The sequence below is a fragment of the Microcaecilia unicolor genome, chromosome 11 (assembly GCF_901765095.1).
Source record: "Microcaecilia unicolor chromosome 11, aMicUni1.1, whole genome shotgun sequence".
Lineage (NCBI taxonomy): Eukaryota > Metazoa > Chordata > Amphibia > Gymnophiona > Siphonopidae > Microcaecilia > Microcaecilia unicolor.
This window is the reverse complement of record NC_044041.1, coordinates 58,254,747-58,275,837: the sequence shown is the minus strand read 5'-3', so window position 1 is coordinate 58,275,837 and position 21,091 is coordinate 58,254,747. Positions and strand designations below refer to the sequence as shown.

Genomic DNA, 21,091 nt, shown 5'->3' with positions numbered 1-21,091 from the left:
AAACACACGCGCTTCGCTGCCGCTACGGACGCACGCTGCCTTAACCCCAACTCCGAGCCGAGGTACGCTTTTTAAATTTTAGGAGGAGGGGGGTTCCTGGTGCTGGGAGGGAGGAAGGACGGGCGGGCGGAAGGCCGAACTGGGAGGGAGAGTGGGCAGACCAGTAATGGCGACGGCGCGCGTGCCAAGGGAGAGGGCTCTGCGTGCCCTCTCTGGCACGCGTGCCATAGGTTCGCCATCACTGTTATAGGTGATAAGTGGTGGTTCCCCCTGAGGAAGAGCTACGAAATGCGGTCTCGCACTGGGGAACTTTGGAGTATTCCAACTATGTGGGTTTAATTTACCTATCCCTGGAAGCCTCCCACTTACCTGAAGCATTCTTTGACTGCCTTTAATTTAAAGGTTTGACTGTGTGCAGGAGGATCACAGAAGATTTGTGTGACTCTGCAATTCCCAGTGTTTCTCTGTGGTTTTTTTTATCACAGGGATAAGAACAGTGGCTTTATATTGCAGTGGAGTTTTTTTTCTTTCTTCACTTGATAACTTGTTGGATACAAAGATCAACAATGTTCAATATCTGCTACAATTATTAAGAACTGGGTTTTGTGTGCCCTTGTGTTTTTTTAGGGTTCACTGACTGATCTTTATTGAGATTGTGCTCTGATGATACACAGAGACTGAAGAAACTGCAATTTAGGGTTTATGTTCAATGTTCTTTGTGGAATTTACATATTGTGATAAACCACAGTGTCTGCCCTTACTTGAGGAGGCCGCCAGAGGGCGCTCTCCCATGGAAACTGGGAGCTCCGGGGATCTAGCTGAGTATTGGCATGTATGGGCCAGTAGGGGGAGCTCCAGAGAGATAGCTGGGGGAGTGAGACGAGACTTCTAGGCCAGATCTTTCTGGAACCAGAGGGGCGAGGTCTCAAGAGGTGGGGGAGGTTTATTGGACACCTCATAAATAGCTTCCTCTCAACAGAGGAAGGAGTTTTGCCCGAGGGAGAGGAGATGGGAGCCTGGAGGCCGGAACTGTGTGTCCCGGGGCTGAGGAGGAAGGACTGTGTGTCCGAGGAGGTAAAGCAGGCTGCAAAGCCTGGGGTTAGAAGTCCCCAAAATATTGTGGTTGGAACTGTGAAGTGTTTAAAAAGAACAAACAGCCGTGGGGTGGAGGATAGGACTGTAAGGTTAAGGTGAATAAAGTGTGTCCTATCCAGGGGAGGTGGCTGTTATACCCTGAGACCCAGATGTCCCCAGTAAATGGTCTCGGGGGGGGGGGGGGTGCTTCGCAGTCAAAGAATAAGAGTTGGAAAGCCAGGTTCCAAAGACTATAATCAAGCTCTAATAAACTGAATTTACATGCAACCAGCTAATTTGCATATTTTTGCAAGCAGAGGAAGCTGTGCTATCTTCCAGAGAAGGGTGACCCGGGGGCCCCACCAGAAGAACTGGTAAGGTGGGTCGGTTATCAGGAGATACAGCGGGGAGGCCGTGCCAGGACTGCAGGTTAATGAAGAGGTCCAAACAAAGAGGCCGACTCAACGGAGACAGAGAGAACTCTGGTCTCAAGGTGGTTCCCTGAAGCATGGTGAGGCTGGACAGGAGCCACTAAAGGGCCACTGCACATCAGAGAGCACCCCTGGGGGCTTACAATATCTGATCAGGGTATAAGTCTGGTGTGGATGGCAGTGTGAGTGAGTTGCAGGGATACTATTTGGTAATTCTTTTAATGCACTGGTTTCACTAATAAAGACTTTGTAATTTATATAGAACAGGAGTACTGTTTGTTAATGTTTTAGGTACCTCCTATTATATATATCCCCTATTAGGATTAAGATGAATTAATGTAGACCAAATAATTATAGATGAGGAATATAAATCTATTTCTTCCTATAAATAATTCTTAAATACAAAATGAAGAGACTAGTTTTCTATGATCAACACAATCTTACATTATTCAATTAATAATCAAAAAAATATATATAAATATAAATGTGTGAACAGTGCTCAGTGATCACAGGTGGTCACAGCTGATATAGCTATGCAATACTATTAAGGCTGTTAACCCTTCATTCAATCATTGCACCAATCGTGATTTCTATATTATAAAATGTTAAAGTGAAATCTACTTGGAATCCAAGTGTGGTAGATGTGGGGCGGTAGAGGAATAATTTTTTCATGCTGTATGGAGTTGCCCTTTGGTGGGGCAGTTTTGGACTCAGTTGCTGGGGTACTGTGGACAACTAATACACAAGTCAATACAACTTTCTCCTAAATTCAATACAGGACCGAATGTAGTTTAGAAGTTGATACTGGGCAGGGGGAGGGGGGGAGTTGAGGGAGGGTCTGTTGGAATGGGATTCAGCTGTAATAAAGTGGGGAGCCTAAGAACTCTGGTACCTCACTTTTGTTCGGGAAGATGTACATAAGGGAATTAAGTAGGTATAGTTATGATTGCCTTTGGGGGGAGGGGAGGATTGGAAGAGGGGGGTAAGGAGGAGTATGGAAAGGAAAAATGGAATGAGGTAGAGCTGATACTGTTAATCAGGATGACGACTTCTGTATATACTTTATTGGTACTAATGAAACTCATGACATTTCTTGTTGCCAAACCCAATGGGAAAACTCTATATTAAATATTATACCACTCAATCTCCTTATTAAGACCTGTTGGGATGATCGTCTGCCAATTATAAATCATTTTTTGTTCCTTTAACAGGAGGGTTTTTTTTTTTTTTTTTGGGGGGGGGGGGGGGGGGGGGTTAGAGAGGTCACCCTCTATATTGTTGATATGAAATAAAACCAGAAATTTAAACTCCTCTAAGGAATAACTGGCGTCTATCCAATTTTGAACCAGGGTGGCATGGATGTGTTTATTATGGATATGCCAAATACTCTATTCTCAATTTTATTTTACTCTTAGTTTGTTCTATGTACCATAGGTTACAAAGACATTGCACAGCATAAATAACTCCACTTGAATTGCAGTCGTGTGATGAAACAACTGAAAAATACGTTTTGTGCGAGGTTGAATCACAGAATTAACTACTAATGCCGCATGTGAAATGTTCTCTCTTGCCCTGCTCTAATGATGCATTTTGGGATCTACCGTTATGTCTTGATAATATTTCTGCCAAGTTTCTACCTCTGGTGTAGGCAAATTTTGGTTTAAATACTAGTTGAGGATAAATACTTAATATAGGCCAATATCTAAAAATTGCCCTTTTCCGAGTATGGTATGACACAAATAAGCTCATTAGTATGAGATTTCTGTTGTGGATTTAATAACCAATTTCTATGTGAATGAGCTTGTTTATATGCTTTCCTTATTACTTGTTTGGGGTAACCCCGTTGTTTGAACCAGTTTCCCATTTCCTTAGAGTGTCGCTGAAATTCTATTGATGTTGAACATAGTTTTTTAAGCCTAAGGAACTGACCAACTGGTATACTATTACGTAAACTACGTGGGTGAAAACTATTATAATGTAGAACAGAGTTGCAATCAGTATTTTTTCTGAAAGCAATGGTTTCAAACTGAAGATTTTTTTTGACTAATATGAATATTCAAAAAATCTAATTCTCTGCCCCCAATATGAGAAGAAAAAGTAATATTAGGGTCACATCCATTAAGATGATGTATAAATTCCTACAGACGGTCCATCACTTCCTCCCCACAAAAATATGATAATGAATCTTTTCCAACTTATTATATCTGACAAACTGGGACACAAGCATGATGTTCTTCAAATTCTGCCATATAAAGGCATGCTATAGTGGGGGCTGCTATAGCCCCCATAGCCACTCCTTTCACTTGTAAATAATAATTATCTCTGAATGCAAAATAATTACTTTTAATCACTATGGTTGCCAACTGGTTCAGCAGATCAATCATATAATGAGATAAATTTAACTCATTTAAACATTTATCAATGATTCTCAGAGCTATGTCTTCAGGGATGTTGGTGTATAATGCATGGACACCAATAGTAACAATTTTAAGATTTTTATCATCAACCTTATGTTGTATATAATGACTAGAGTCCTGAATAAATGAAGGGATCAATGTTAATCTAGATTGTAAATGGTCTAGATTGTAAACAGTCAAAAACATTTTCAGTTTAAAACCACTATTTTCAGGAAAAGTACTGATCGCAACTCTATTCTACATTATAATAGCTTTCACCCACGTAGTTTACGTAATAGTATACCAGTTGGTCAGTTCCTTAGGCTTAAAAGACTATGTTTAACATCAATAGAATTTCAGCGTCACTCTAGGGAAATGGAAAACCGGTTCAAACAACGGGGTTACCCCAAACAAGTAATAAGGAAAGCATATAAATGAGCTTATTTTTCAGTTGTTTCGTCACACTGACTGCAATTCGAATGGAGTTATTTATGCTGCAACATCCGTGTAACCTATGGTACATAGGACAAACCAAGAGAAAAATAAAATTGAGAATAGTGGAACATTTATGTCATATCTGTAATAAACTGGAGGAAAAGCCTCATGTGTTGTGAAGTGACTCCAAACGTTTATACTGTCATGCACTTATGGAGTATTCACTTGCATCATTGTCAAAAACCTCCAGTGTGTCCAGATTTATTTTTTCAATACTGAACTTTAATCGTTCTAAATCAGAGTCAAGTGAAAATGTTCAAACTGGAGGTTTTTATGCCAATGATGCAAGTGAATACTCCGTAAGTGTATAACTGCGAAGTTCTGAGTCACTTCACGACACATGAGGCTTTTCCTCCAGTTTATAAAAGTTGGTAACACGCTGTTGACAATAAAAAGGATTCCACTTGATCAGCTTGTATAGTATAAGTATCCTTTATTTTGCTCAATTTAAGATTTAGAAGAATATCCGCAATAAACATATCCAGGCCCCCCTGGTTCAACATTGGATAGACGCCAATCATTCCTTAGATGACACCTAGATCCCTTTCTTGGTCTGTGACTCCTAACGTGGAACCTTGCATGACATAGCTATAATTCGGGTTCCTCTTTCCCACATGCATCACTTTACACTTGCTCACATTAAACGTCATCTGCCATTTATCTCATTTATCTAGAAGAAATCCCACTGGGGAAAGGGGAATCAGATGATCTAGAAATCTTTCCAAATAGTGCACCAAAGCACGCCAAACATTTTTCACTTTAGAACATAATCAAAGTGCATTAAAAAAAAAAAAAAAAAAAGGAGTTAGATCCCCGATTATATTTAAAACAAATTGGCATATCTACCCTGCCCGCTTTGTAAGCTTGGTTTTGAGAAAAATAGACTTGATGAAGAACCCGATACTGACATTCTCTGAAATTTCCGGGATTCTCCCAAATAAATGATTCAAATCTTTGTTTCAACATTTTTATTGAAGATATTATCTCTCTAACACATATACCGGTAAATACATGTAATTCAAACAAAACCATTTTTTTTTGTAAACACAAGTGCACTTAACCATCCTCAGATTTTATCTTGTATATCCCCCTCCCCCCTCTTAATTTGCCTTTCAACTTTTCCAAAAATATTTTTATTACATTTTAATCAAGAGCAACTTATCCCAGCTTCCCCCTCCCTATCCCTACCCCTTCCCTCCCGCTTATATTACACCTTTTTGAGCTCCAAGGTAAGTAATCAGATCAACTTCAGTCATAATTTAGTAAGGATAAGGCTTCTGCCGCGTTGTGTGAGTCTAACTAGAAAAGGACTTCAGATCTTAAGAAATCGAGCTTTAAGTTTAAAAGAACCTCTGGCCTCTTGTGCTTCCCAAGACAATAGTTGATGTACTTGATTACGCCAATGCCAGAATTCAGGAGTGTCTGGTGAGGTACACGACTGCAAGATGCATTTCCTTGCTACCAAACAAAGTTTGCGACACAGTAATATTTCTTCCGCTTTGAGCCCCCTGAATGAGCCAAGACAGTCCAATACCACCTGAATAGGCGTTCCATTGACTCTCCCCACCATCATAAGGGAGAGAAAGGCCACTACTCGCCTCCAAAAACATCTTATGACTGTACATCCCCATAGCGCATGGTATAAAGAGTTATCAGATAATTTACATTTCAGGCAAGTAGGTGTAGCAATTCCACCCGATCTAAACAACTGAACCTGTGTAAAATAGGCCCTGTGTATAACCCAGTAGGCACACCCTCGGTAACCCAACCCGCTGAGTAATTTGGGAATGCCCCTAAGATGAGCTGCAATATCCCAAGAAGCAAGATCACACCCCACATCCTCTTCCCATCTGCGCCTAAGCTGGGCCAGCTCCTTTCCGGGTACCATAGACCATAATCTCTTCTGAAGACTTGAAATAGATGGAGCCTCTTCTGAGATCTCCTCAAATAACATCTGAATCTTCCCACCCAATTGAAGTTTGAGTGCCTCCTTATCTAAAGATTGAATATAATGCTTTAGCTGGAAATAAGCAAAAGTATCACCCCAGCAGATAGAATCATGGGAAATCAGCTGGTCTAAAGGCCTAATCTCTCCTTCCTAGTCCATTACTGACCCCAAACTGCTGAGACCATGTTGTTCCCATCTTACAAACACTGGATTCTCCATCCCAGGTAAAAACTTCAGGTTCCCCTTAATAGTTAAGAGCTCTGTCACTCATGGGTCACCCCCCAAGCTTTTCCCCCAAAATTTCCACGCTTCTTGTAAGGGGCCCAGATGTACAGATCGTTTAAATAGCAGTGGCAATGAAGATCTATCCCCCTGCAGCAATGAAATCAGTGTGTATGGCAGACAAAAAACTTCTTCCAGCTCAAGAGGAGTGTGGTAGCTTGAGGAAAAAACCCAGTCACGTACATGTCTCAAGAGACATGCAATGTTGTAGTATTTAATGTTAGGTAAGCCCAGCCCTCCCTGACTCCACCCACCCAAAAGTAATGACAATTGGATTTTAGCTTTCTTGTATGCCCAACAAAATTTCATCACTGAACGATAAAACTTTCTAATATCCTTCGTTAATAACCTTAAGGGCAAAGTCTGCAGCACATATAACCATCTAGGGAGAATTACCATACGAACCAGGCATAAGCGCCCCGACAAGGACAGTGTCAAAGTTCTCCAAGCCTCCAACTGCTGTGTCGTCATGTCCACTAACTGTTGGACATTTAATCTATATAACGCCCGTGTCTGAGCTACCAGAAGGATACCCAAATAACGGAATGATTCCTCCACCCATCTCAATGGGAACTGTTCTGGCCAAGATCTCCAGGTATCAACTGTAATAGCTAATGCTTCAGACTTATAATTTAGCTTGAATCCTGAATATGCCCCAAATTCCTTAAATATCTCCAAAAGGGATCCCAACGTTTCCCAGGGTTTCGTAAGCCTTACTAACAGATCATCAGCAAAGGCTGCCACTTTAAATTCATGTGTCCCAATCCGCACCCCGCAAATAGCCGAGCATGAACAAATATCGCGGATCAAGGGATCCATATACAATGCAAAAAGTAAAGGCGAAAGTGGGCAGCCCTGCCGAGTCCCTCGACTGATCTCGGAATACATCCCATTCACCCACATCCTAGCGCGGGGTGACGAACACAGCGCATTAACCGCCCTCACAAACCATCCCTGGAACCCATAGTTATCTAAGATAGAAAATAAAAAAGGCCACTCCACCCGATCAAACGCCTTTTCAGCGTCAAAGCTAATCATGATTGACGATTCACCAGTGGCCTCCAAGCGTTCCAGGGAGGTCAAAATACGTCTTAAATTCCGTGCAACCGACCGCCCCTGAACAAACCCCACCTGCGCATCATGGATAATACCTGGGAGTACCCGTTTCAACCTGTTAGCAAGTATTTTTGCAAAAAGTTTTACCTCCTGGTTAATAAGAGAAATGGGTCTATATGAGGACACCAAAGTTTGGTCCCTCTGTGGTTTGGGCAGTACTATGATTTGGGCCAAATTAAGATGGTCTGGCAACCGTCCATGCTCCACCCAAGCATTAAACGCCTTAGTTAACGACGGAACTATGGGGTCCCCCAACATTTTATAAAACTCTGCTTTAAGTCCATCTGGGCCCCGGGCTTTACCCATTTTGCTGCAACCTATTGCCCAACTCACCTCATCACAGCTTATAGGGGCATTCAAAAGCCTACACTCTTTTTGTTTTATGCTGGGTATCATAATATTTTCCAGACAGAGATCCCACTAAGACCACCCTCTGCCCCCGAATCATACAGTTGCTGAAAAAAGGATTGAAAGACATCTCGTATCTCTCTATCAGTATGAATCAACTGCCCCCTATCATTCTTAATGGTTAAGATCTGTCTGGAAGAATAGTTCGGTGCTATTAACCTTGCCAACATCTTGCCCCCTTTATTCCCATACTTATAAAGTTGGAATTTGTAATACATATGAGATTTAACCGCACAGTCTTGTAGCAAGGAGTTCAAAGTAGTTTGAACTGCTATAATATCCTGTCTAACCTAGAAGCCGGATTTTCCCCAAATTGTTTCCTCAAACCCAACCATTGCTTTTCTAGTCGTAAAATTTCTCAGTCCCGAGCTTTCTTATGATGGCTAACATAACTAACAATGTCACTGTGTAAAACTGCCTTTGCAGCTTCCCAAAAGAGAGAGTGGCATCCTCCTCCAATGCCTCATTAAAATGTGAGTATTCCGCCCATTTAGTTAATAGATACTCCCTAACGTTCCCATCTTTGTAGAGATAACTAGGGAAAGACCAACCCCTTTCCACCCCCCTCTGATCTCCCAGGGTCCATGTCATCCAGACCGCGGCATGATCTGAAATTACGCATGGGCCGATCTCAGCCCCAACAATGTCCGAGAAAGCCGATCTCGAGATCAGCAGATAATCAATTCTGGAGTGGGTGTTATGAGCTCTTGACTGGTGTGTGTATTCCCTTTCAAAAGGGTGTAGGGCCCTCCAAACATCTATAAGATCGAGTAGGGAACAGAAATCTGGCTGCTCCCTTATTTTTTTTTATCCTTGCCCTAAAGGGGGGTTAGATTTATCAACCTTAGGATCCCATACCATATTAAAATCTCCCCCCAACACCAATGGGATTGACTCTACTTTCGTGAGAACTGACACTAGTCTCTTGTAAAATTTAAGATCAAGGTGATTTGGGGCATATATACTACCCAACAACAACTGTTGCCGAACCACTATTGCTGTACCAAAAATAAAGCGTCCTTCCAGATCTTTCACAATATTGGTAAGTTGCGGGGCTACCCCCCCTTTGAAAAGTATGGCCACTCCACCTTTGCGACCTACTGCTGCAGAAGCTACACATTCACCCACCCACCACCTCGCTAACTTAGCATGTTCAGAGTCAGACAGGTGTGTTTCTTGTAAAAATACTACATCAGCTCTAATACGTTGTCGGTATTGCAAAATTTTTGATCTTTTTATAGGTGAATGAATGCCCCCCACATTCCAGGTAACAATCTTAACCATCTTCTTGGGGATGCATACAATTTATCAACCAGCCAAAGACTGCATCTTCCGAAAGGAGCCAGCCCAGCCTCTGACCCCTCCTTCTCAATCCATTACCTTCAATCCATGCCCACACAGCAAATAAAACATCAGACCAGGACTCGATAACCCTTATCCCCGCACCCATTACCTCCAGAGCGTTTCTTCCTCCCTGTAACCCTCCCCTCTCCCACCCATCCTATTATCCTTATTTATCCCCTTGCGTGTCCCCCTTATCGCCCCGAAGATCCCCCTGAAGGAATCAGGTCACTTCTAACGCCCTTCCCCCCCAACCCTCAATTCTCTTGACCGATCTCCCATATTCCCCTACAATTCTATCTCCCCTCCTATACATAACACTACCTTCCCTCCACTCCTTGGGCCCGAGTGCATTATCCCTCCGCTACGCCCTATCCCATCCCAACATTTACCCCCAGTGTCAACATTTTAATAACAAACAACCTTTACTTCTTCCACCCCTTGAGTGCAAGCTAAACTCCAAAAAGGAATAGGGATTACACTCTACCTATTCCCTAATACAAACCAACTTCCTCGTTCTTATTCACCCTTATCTGCTGTGGATTCATAGGTCTACCAGCAGCAAATCCAACTAGGGCTGTACTTATTCACCAGGTCCTTTGTAGAAAAAACAGCCTGAGCATAGGCTTCTGAATGTTCTATGCCGTTCACGCAGCTCTCAAGCCTTCAGTCCTCCCACAAACAAATTGTAATCCCAGGTTATTAGATCTCTTCCCATCTACTCCAGTTCATCCAACTGCTGTAGGAATTTGTGCACTTCTTCCACTGAGGAATAGATATCTGTGGAGGACTGATAGAACTTTGCAGGATACATCAGAGCAAATTTAATTTTCCTCCGCACCAGCTCTGAGCAAATAGGTGAAAATGATTTCCTTCGTGCAGCAACGCCTGCCAAATAATCCTGGAAACATAAGATTTTTTGATTGCCACAAAGAAGCTCCTTTCCATTTCGGATAGATTGCAGGATCGCTGTCTTGTTTGCGAAGTTGAGGATCCAACATATTATCACCCGTGGTCTAACAGATTTCGCTTGCTTGAGTCCCAAGCGATGTGCCCGTTCTATTCTCAGTGGGCCCAGCTCTGTCGGCAATGTCAGTTCTTTGTTTAGCCAGGTCTCCAGAAACATCTTCAAGTCTTGCTCTCCTTGGTTTTCCGGTATGCCCACCAGTCGCAGATTATTACGTCTCGACCTGTTTTCCAGGTCTTCAAGCTTTTCAGCGTACGAGTCCACCAGCTTTCTGAGCTTATTTTGACCTTCTTCCATTTTTTCCATGCGGTCCTCCAGGTCTCCTGTGCGCTGCTGGTACGTTGCCAAATCCTCTCCAATCTGAGTAATATTGCTATGGAGAGCTTCCATTTTAGTCTCTAGGGAGCCCAGTTTTTTCTCCAAAATTGCCTCCATGGCACTAGTTACCTCTCCCACTATTTCAGCGGCCCATGCGGATCCAACCAGTGAAGTCGCGGAACTCGCCGGAGCCGCCATCTTGTCCTCCGCCGGCTTACTCCTCTCCTTGTCTTTTCGCATGATTTTAGCTGCCATATCAGCTATCTTAAACGCGAGACTCCGACTAAGCTCACCGTGGGAGTTGCACAAGTTAACGGGATCGTTTTGTTTTGCAAATCGGGGATTTTGCTGCTAGATTGACAAGGAAGTAGCAGGAGCGAAGCGACTAGCGTCCACTCCTGTGCATAGCGTCACGTGACCCCCATGATTGAAATCTAAAACTTCTACAGGCAGGCCCAAATCTATACTCCAGCATGCTCTTAGTGCAGAATAATCTTCAGCCACATATAAATTGCACAGCTCATGATGTAGTGCAAACTGAGAGGCCATCCTCTGGAAAAATAAAATGGTGCAAATGCTCACCCAAATGAGAGCAAAGGCACTCAGTATTCAAGAACTGCACATATTTCAACTGTCTGTTGGCAAATAAATCCCCTAAACCTCACATATGCTGAGATTGAAAGTATGTCCAAGACTGCATAGTCCCATCAGCCTACGCTCCAATAGCGTGATGCCTTTCCTCACCCAATGACCAAAACTATGATTCTCCACACCTGATAAGAACTGAATGTTACCTGAACTGAACTGAGACTACCAGGTCAGCGCCCAATAGCTTCACTAATGCTCCCCAAGCATCCCTCAGAGGGTGTTATCAAAACACTAGTACACAAGTATTTTGGCAGAGAAGTCAGGGTAGCATGTAATAAAGAAAAAAAAAAGTCCCATGGCTTAAACTCTGTGTCACAATCCTTCAAAGTAAACGCTTGACTATTTAAAAACCACTCCCCAAGATGCCAAATTAAACAGGATAAATTATATTTACGAATATCTGAAGTCCCTCCCTCCTCTCTTCCAGGAACCATGCAGAAATTGTAAGTGAGGCTTTGGTTTCTTGCCATGCCAACAGAATTTATAAATTAACTTGGCTTATTTAAGGACTTAAGTTTCTTCAAAAGATGTATAGACAATAACTGAAAGGTGTACAGTCACTTTGGGAACATACTAAATAGGTTTATTCTTTCAAAGATGGATACATGGAAAACTGACCAATCATTTAAACACTGTTTAGTGTGTTTCAAAAGGGCCTCAAAAAGGGCTTCACTCTATATAGCTGTAAAGTGGATCCAGTTAACTCCACTTCCAAATAGCAAAAAGAAGTTAAGCCCATTGTAAAGGGAAAGCTCCCCTCCAATTTCTCTAAACAGAATCAGACATAGCTAGCACCAAAGATTTATGATTACGTTTAAAACCTGAAAAAAGTCATCATACTCAGAGAAGCTTTCCATCTAGATCCTCAAGGATTCCTCAGGCTCTGTGAGATGGACTAGGAAATAACCGGCAAATGCCGATAACTTAAATTCTTGCTGGCCAACGCATATACCTTTGATCTCCAGAAACACTCTTATTAAAGGGTCTAAGGTTAACACAAACAAAAGTGGGGAAAGAGGACAACCCTGATGTGTACCTCTTTGAATAGAAAAGGCCAGAGATAACTATTCACCCAAATTATAGACCGAGAAGCAGAATATAATGCCTAACCTGCAGCTTGAAAATCCATCTATCAAACAAAAAATCCCAGACTACACCTTGTCAAAGGCCTTCTCCACATCAAAACTGAGGAACAAGGAAGACCCTTCACATCATTCTATATATTCTAGAGAGGTCAGAATCATCTTCAAATATTTTGTGGCAGAGCAGCCTCTAACAAAGCCCACCTGCAAGTCAGCTATCCAAGAGGGTAACACTTGTGCTAATCAGTTGGCCATAATTTTCACAACTAGGTTCACCTCTATAATCAACAAAGATATTGGACTATAAGAAGCTGGTCGCCTCAGATCTTTCCCTGGCTTCAACAGCACTACAATTTGAGCCAACTGAAGTGGAGGTATCTCTTCCATATCAACAATGTAATAGAACGTTTACCAGCGATGGAGTAATTGCCAATTGCAAAATTTTTATTAAAAACTCACTTCTAAATCCATCCAGGCCCAGTGCCTTACCGAGAGCACTTTGCTTAATAGCAAAGAAGCCAACAAGAGAAGGAAAAATTCTAGACCTAGTCCTTTGTGGAGCTTATGATCTGCTGCAGGAGGTAATGATGCTGGGGCCGCTTGATAACAATGATCATAAATATGATCAGATTTGATACCAGCTTTGAAGTACACACAGGAAATCCAATACGTCAGCATTTAACTTTCAAAAGGGAGACCACAATAAAATGAGAACAGTGTAAAAAGAAAAACAAAAAAAAAAAAACACAGAGAAGCAGCTGTGAAGGTCAAAAATTTACATAAGGCGTATTCAAAAATACCATCCTGAAGCCCAGGCCAAATATATTCCATGTATTAAAAAAAAAAAAAAGAGGAAGGAAGACCAAACGACAGCCAGAATGGTTTAAGAGTGAGGTGAAGGAAGCTATTAGAGCTAAAAGAAAATCCTTCAGAAAACTGAAAAAAGTATCCAACTGAAAAAAATAAGAAACAGCATAAGGAATGGCAACAAATGCAAAGCGCTGAGAAAGAAGTCAAAGAGAGACTTTGAAAAAAAATTGCGTTTGAGGCAAAACCACATAGTAAAATTTTTTAGGTATATTAAAAGCAAGAAGCCGGAAAAAGAATCAGATGACCGAGGGATAAAAGGGGCACTCAGGGAAGACAAAGTCATAGCGGAGATATTAAATGAATTCTTTGCTTCGGTCTTCACAGAGGAAGATTTGGGAGAGATATCAGTGTCAGAAATGGTATTCAAAGCTGACAAGTCAGAGAAAGTGAATGAAATCTCTATAAAACTGGAGGATAGCGAATGATACATACCTGTAGCAGGTGTTCTCCGAGGACAGCAGGCTGATTGTTCTTACGACTGGGTTGACGTCCACGGCAGCCCCCACCAACCGGAACAAAACTTCGCGGGCGGTCCTGCATGCAGGGCACGCCCACCGCGCATGCGCGGCCGTCTTCCCGCCCGTGCGCGACCGTTCCCGCTCAGTTGAATGACAAGCAAAGGAATGAGCGCAACTCCAAAGGGGAGGAGGAAGGGTAGGTGAGAACAATCAGCCTGCTGTCCTCGGAGAACACCTGCTACAGGTATGTATCATTCGCTTTCTCCGAGGACAAGCAGGCTGCTTGTTCTCACGACTGGGGTATCCCTAGCTCTCAGGCTCACTCAAAACAAGAACCCAGGTCAATTGAACCTCGCAACGGCGAGGGTATAACAGAAATTGACCTATGAAGAACAACTAACAGAGTGCAGCCTGAACAGAATAAAATCGGGTCCTGGAGGGTGGAGTTGGATTTAAACACCAAACAGATTCTGCAGCATCGACTGCCCGAACCGACTGTCGCGTCGGGTATCCTGCTGGAGGCAGTAATGTGATGTGAATGTGTGGACAGATGACCACGTCGCAGCCTTGCAAATCTCTTCAATAGTGGCTGACTTCAAGTGGGCCACTGACGCTGCCATGGCTCTAACACTATGAGCCGTGACATGACCCTCAAGAGCCAGCCCAGCCTGGGTGTAAGTGAAGGAAATGCAATCTGCTAGCCAATTGGAGATGGTGCGTTTCCCAACAGCGACCCCTTTCCTATTGGGGTCGAAAGAAATAAACAATTGGGCGAACTGTCTGTGGGGCTGTGTCCGCTCCAGATAGAAGGCCAATGCTCGCTTGCAGTCCAATGTGTGCAATGGACGTTCAGCAGGGCGGGTATGTGGTCTGGGAAAGAATGTTGGCAAGACAATTGACTGGTTAAGATGGAACTCCAACACCACCTTTGGCAGAAACTTAGGGTGAGTGCGGAGTACTACTCTGTTATGATGAAATTTTGTATAAGGAGCATAAGCAACCAGGGCTTGCAGCTGACTCTACGAGCTGAAGTAACTGCCACCAAGAAAATGACCTTCCAGGTCAAGTACTTCAGATGGCAGGAATTCAGTGGCTCAAAAGGAGGTTTCATCAGCTGGGTGAGGACGTTGAGATCCCATGACACTGCAGGAGGCTTGACAGGGGGCCTTGACAAAAGCAAGCCTCTCATGAATCGAACGACTAAAGGCTCTCCAGAGATGGCTTTACCCTCTACACGATGATGGTAAGCACTAATCGCACTAAGGTGATTCCTTACTGAGTTGGTCTTGAGGCCAGACTCTGATAAGTGCAGAAGGTATTCAAGCAGGTTCTGTGCAGGACAAGAACGAGGTTCTAGGGCCTTGCTCTCACACCAAATGACAAACCTCCTCCACTTGAAAAAGTAACTCTTTTTAGTGGAATCCTTCCTAGAGGCAAGCAAGACACGGGAGACACCCTCAGACAGACCCAACGAAGCAAAATCTACGCCCTCAACATCCAGGCCGTGAGAGCCAGAGACTGAAGGTTGGGATGCAGACGCGCTCCGTCGTTCTGCGAAATGAGAGTCGGAAAACACTCCAATCTCCACGGTTCCTCTGAGGACAACTCCAGAAGTAGAGGGAACCAGATCTGACGGGGCCAAAAAAGGCGCTATCAGAATCATGGTGCCGTGGTCTTGCTTGAGCTTCAGTAAGGTCTTCCCCACCAAAGGTATGGGAGGATAAGCATACAGGAGGCCGGTCCCCCAATGGAGGAGAAAGGCATCCGACGCTAGTCTGCCGTGTGCCTGTAGTCTGGAACAGAACAGAGGCAGCTTGTGGTTGGTCGGAGAGGCGAAAAGGTCCACCGAGGGAGTGCCCCACTCTCGGAAGATCTTGCGTACAACTCTGGAATGGAGCAACCACTCGTGCGGTTGCATGACTCTGCTCAGTCTGTCGGCCAGACTGTTTACACCTGCCAGGTATGCGGCTTGGAGAAGCATGCCGAACTGGCAGGCCTAACGCCACATCCAGACGGCTTCCTGACACAGGGGGCGAGATCCGGTGCCCCCCCTGCTTGTTGATGTAATACATTGCAACCTGATTGCCTGTCTGAATTTGGATGATTTGGCAGGACAGCCGATCTCTGAAGGCCTTCAGTGCGTTCCAGACCGCTCGGAGCTCCAGGAGATTGATCTGAAGATCTTGTTCCTGGAGGGACCACAGCCCCTGGGTGTGGAGCCCATCGACATGAGCTCCCCACCCCAGGCGAGATGCATCCGTCGTCAGCACCTTCTTGGGCTGCAGAATTTGGAATGGACATCCCAGAGTCAAACTGGTCCGAATGGTCCACCAGTGCAGCGAATTGCGGCAACTGAGGGACAGGCAGATGACATCTTCTAGATTCCCGGTAGCTTGATACCACTGGGAAGCTAGGGTCCATTGAGCAGGTCTCATGTGAAGGCGAGCCATGGGAGTCACATGAACCGTGGAGGCCATATGACCCAGGAGTCTCAACATCCGCCGAGCTGTGACTTGCTGGGACGCTGTGGTCTGGGAAGCGAGGGACAGGAGGTTGTGGGCCCTCGCTTCGGGAAGAAAGGCCTGAGCCGTCTGTGAATTCAGCAGAGCTCCTATGAATTCCAGAGATTGGACTGGCTGGAGATGGGACTGGGTAATTTATCACAAACCCCAGCAGCTCCAGGAGGTGAATAGTGCACTGCATGGACTGGAGAGCCCCTGCCTCCGAGGTGTTCTTGACCAGCCAATCGTCGAGATACGGGAACACGTGCACTCCCAGCTTGCGTAGATACGCCGCGACAACCACGAGGCACTTCGTGAACACCCGTGGGGCAGAGGCGAGCCCAAAGGGCAGCACACAATACTGAAAGTGCCGTGTCCCCAGGCAGAATCTGAGATACTGTCTGTGAGCTGGCAGTATCGGGATGTGAGTGTAGGCGTCCTTTAAATCCAGGGAACATAGCCAATCGTCTTTCTGAATCATTGGTAGAAGGGTGCCCAAGGAAAGCATCCTGAACTTCTCTTTGACCAGGTATTTGTTCGGGCCTCTCAGGTCTAGGATGGGGCGCATCCCCCGTTTTCTTTTCCACAAGGAAGTACCTGGAATAGAATCCCTGCCCTTCCTGCCCGGGTGGTACGGGCTCAACCGCACTGGCGCTGAGAAGGGCGGAGAGTTCCTCTGCAAGTACCTGCTTGTGATGGGAGCTGAAGGATTGGGCTCCCGGTGGGCAATTTGGTGGAGTGGAGGCCAAATTCAGGGTGTATCTGCACCGCACTATTTGGAGAACCCACTGGTCGGAGGTTATTAGAGGCCACCTTTGGTGAAAAACTTTCAACCTCCCTCCGACCGGCAGGTCATCCGGTACGGACACTTTGATGGCGGCTATGTTCCCATGGATCCAGTCAAAAGCCCATCCCCGGCTTTTGCTGTGGAGGCGCAGGGGGCTGCTTGGGCGCACGCTGTTGACGGGAAAGAGCGCGCTGGGACTCTCCCTGTGCCTGAGGAGGCCTTCGGGCGCGCTGAGTGTACCTACGCTTGTTGTAGGCATAGGGCGCAGCCTGCCTGGCCCGGGAAAAACGTCCACCTGCTGAGGTGGATGCTGAAGGCGCCCGGTGGGAGAGCTTGTCGAGGGCGGTTTCCCGCTGGTGTAGTTGGTCCACCAACTGCTCGACCTTCTCACCAAAGATGTTATCCCCCCGGCAAGGGACAGCCACCAGTCGTTGCTGGGTGCGGTTGTCCAGGTCAGAGGCACGCAGCCAGGAGAGTCTGCGCATCACTATACCTTGGGCCGCAGCTCGAGATGCCACATCACAGGTTTCATAGATACCTCTGGACAGGAAATTTCTGCACGCCTTCAGCTGCCTGACCACCTCCTGAAAGGGCCTGGACTGCTCCGGAGAGAGCTTGTCGACCAGGTCCGCCAGTTGCTTCACATTGTTCCGCATGTGAATGCTCGTGTAGAGCTGGTATGACTGGATGCGGGTCACGAGCATGGAAGATTGGTAAGGCCTTCCTCCCAAACGAGTCCAGAGTGCGAGACACCCGCCCCGGGGGAGCCGAGGTGGTATCCCTCGAACTCCGTGCTCTCTTGAGAGCAGAGTCCACGACCGCCGAGTCATGAGGCAATTGGGGCCGCATCAACTCTGGGTCAGAGTGGATCCTGTATTGGGACTCCGCTTTCTTGGGGATGGTGGGGTTAGATAATGGCTTCAGCCAATTCCGAAGCAGTGTCTCTTTGAGGACATTGTGCAACGGCACCGTGGAAGACTCTCTAGGTGGTGATGGATAGTCGAGGACCTCGAGCATCTCAGCCCTCGGCTCATCCACAGAGACCACGGGGAAGGGAATGCAAATAGACATGTCCCTGACGAAGGAGGCAAAGGAGAGGCTCTCAGGGGGCGAGAGTTTCCTCTCCGGTGAAGGAGTGGGGTCGGAGGGAAGGCCCTCAGACTCCTCTGAGGAGAAATATCTGGGGTCCTCCTCCTCCCCCCACGAGGCCTCTTCCTCGGTGTTGGACATGAGCTCTTGCAGCTCAGACCTGAACCAGGCCCGACTCGACTGCGAGGAACCATGTCCTCGATGATGGCGTCGAGCGCTGGACTCCCGCGCCGGCGGGGATGAAGCTCCCTCCATCGACATCGACGGGGATTCCCACCTGTGTGGCGGTCGACACCGGTGCCGCAAGTGGCGTCGGTGTCGGAGGCCTCGGCATCGGGCTAGAGCACACCGGCGCCGGGTGCCGGCAAAGCCCGGCGCATCAGCCCTTCCAGAATCCCTGAAAGGATGGCTCGGAGGCACTCATCAAGGCCCGCTGTCGGGAAAGGCAGGGTGTCGGTGCCGGAAGCTGTTCGGGCCCAGGAGACGGTACCGAAGCACCCATGGACTGACGCAGCGACACCTCTTCAACTGAGGGGGAACGCGCCTCTCGGCACTGCCGCTTCCTCGGCGTCGAATCATCTCTGGAGGCGCCGAAGCTGGTAGTCCCGTGCGCCATGGGCGACCGATGACTGTGCTTTTTGGTTTTCTTTTGGTGCCCGTCATCGGCGCTCGGCAGCACAGATGAAGAGGAGGTAGAACCCCCCCCCCCCCGGCCTCGAGGGATCGGGTCTGACAGGGTTCGGTCCCGATGGCCCTGGGTAGAGGGAGTGGCCGGTGCCGATTGCCCGCTCGCCGTCGCCGGCAGGCCGGCCAACGGTACCTGTACTCCTGGGGTCGGTGCCATCGTCGGTGCCGATTTCATTGACATCGGTACCGGTACCGAAGATCCGGCCGTCGACACCGATGCCATCGACGTCGAGGGGCCGGCGCAAGTTCCAAAAAGACGGTCCCAAAGAACTTGCCTCGGCACCTGTGTCCGCTTCCGCAAGCCGAGACACAAGGTGTGCGTCTTGGTATTATGCTCCGGCCCAAGGCACTGGAGGCACCAAGCGTGGGTATCGGTTTGCGAGATCTGCCGGCCGCACCGACCACACTTCTTGAATCCATTCGGGACCTTCGAGAACATCGATGGAAAAATCGCGACGGCGAAGTCAAAGTCAAAGTCGTTGATGGTGGCGGTGAAAAGCACACCCGAAAAAAGAAAACGACCGCGCGGCCACAAGGCTGCAACGAGGTGCCCCCGCGGCTAGAAGACGACAAGGGGACAAACTTTTTTTTTTTTTTTTTTAACAGAAGAAAGAAAAATTACGTGAACGCGTTCGTAAAGAGAAAAACTCATCCGGGTTTCCGGGGCTGACAGAGAGAGAGACGGTAACACGTCTCTCTCCAGCGCGGAATAGAAAATAAACTGAGCGGGAATGGTCGCGCACGGGCGGGAAGACGGCTGCGCATGCGCGGTGGGCGTGCCCTGCGTGCGGGACCGCCCGCGAAGTTTTGTTTCGGTTGGTGGGGGCTGCCGTGGACGTCAACCCAGTCGTGAGAACAAGCAGCCTGCTTGTCCTCGGAGAAGAAATGGTACAATTTGACAAATTGAGTGGCAAATCTCCTGGACTGGATGGTATTCATCCCAGAGTACTGACAGAATTGGAAGATGAACTTCCAGAACTATTGTTAGTAATATGTAATTTACCTTTAAAATCAAGCATGATACCAGAAGATTGGAGGGTGGCCAATGTAATGCCGATTTTTAAAAAAAGGTTCCACAGGTGATCCAGGAAATTACAGACTGGTGAACTGACGTTGGTGCCGAGCAAAATAGTAGAGACTATTATAAAGAACAAAATTACAGACCATATTCGAAAGCATGGATTAATGAGACAAAGCCAACATGGATTTAATGAAGGGAAATCTTGCCTCACCGATCTATTACATTTCTTTGAAGGGGTGAACAAACATGTGGATAAAGGTGAGCCGGTTGATACTGTGTATCTGGATTTTCAAAATGCATTTGACAAAGTACCTCATGAAAGACTCCAGAAGAAACTGGAGAGTTAAGGGACAGGAGGTAGTGTACTACTGTGAATTAAAAACTGGTTAAAAGATAGAAAACAGAAACTACAGTTCAATGGTCAGTATTCTCAATGGAGAAGGGTAGATAGTGGGGTTCCCCAGGGGCCTGTGCTGAGACCACTGCTTTTTAACATATTTATAAATGATCTAGAGATGGGAGTAACTAGTGAGGTAATTAAAACTGCCGACAACACAAAGTTTATTCAAAGTTGTTCAATCGCAAGAGGATTGTGAAAAGTTACAAGAGGACCTTAAGAGGCTGAGCATCACGAATGCCTAGCGCCCACCTGGGGTTAACCCTGCGGCCACCTAGAGTGTCTGACCCACCACTGCTCAGGCTCACCATCACCTGTGCATGTGCTCTACTATGGCATACCCTTTCTCCCACCTGCTGGGTTACTCTTGCCTCTGGACAAGTCTCCCGCCTGCAACTTAATTCTCCAGTGGTTTCTAAGCACACTGTGGCCACACTTGAAGTGGTCCCTCAGTTCCTAGAAAGCACACACAGACCCAAAACACAAACCGCCAGGATTTTTAGTCCAGGACAAACAGAGCTAATAAATGAATTGATCATCATAACAAGTTAGAACAGTGAACAGACGAATGGGGTGTAATTAGAAGAGAATAACAGGTAAATTAAACAGGAATCAATATTTAACTAACTAAACACTTATTCACTACCTGAGTAGTACCTGGGGAGTTCAGGAAAATTAACTGCTCACAGTCTTTGAATAGGGTTTCTCAGTACAGAGGTCTGTAACTTCCACACTCCTACTCGGAGATTAAAGATTTCCAGCAGATTCAATCAGA

The 21,091-nt window shown here is 46.1% G+C and overlaps 1 protein-coding gene across 2 annotated transcripts in view; it reads right to left on the bottom strand.

Annotated features, from left to right (window-relative positions):
* CLTCL1 (clathrin heavy chain like 1) overlaps positions 1–21,091 on the bottom strand; it is a 181,913-nt gene that overhangs the window by 94,919 nt on the left and 65,903 nt on the right. The window lies entirely within an intron of this gene.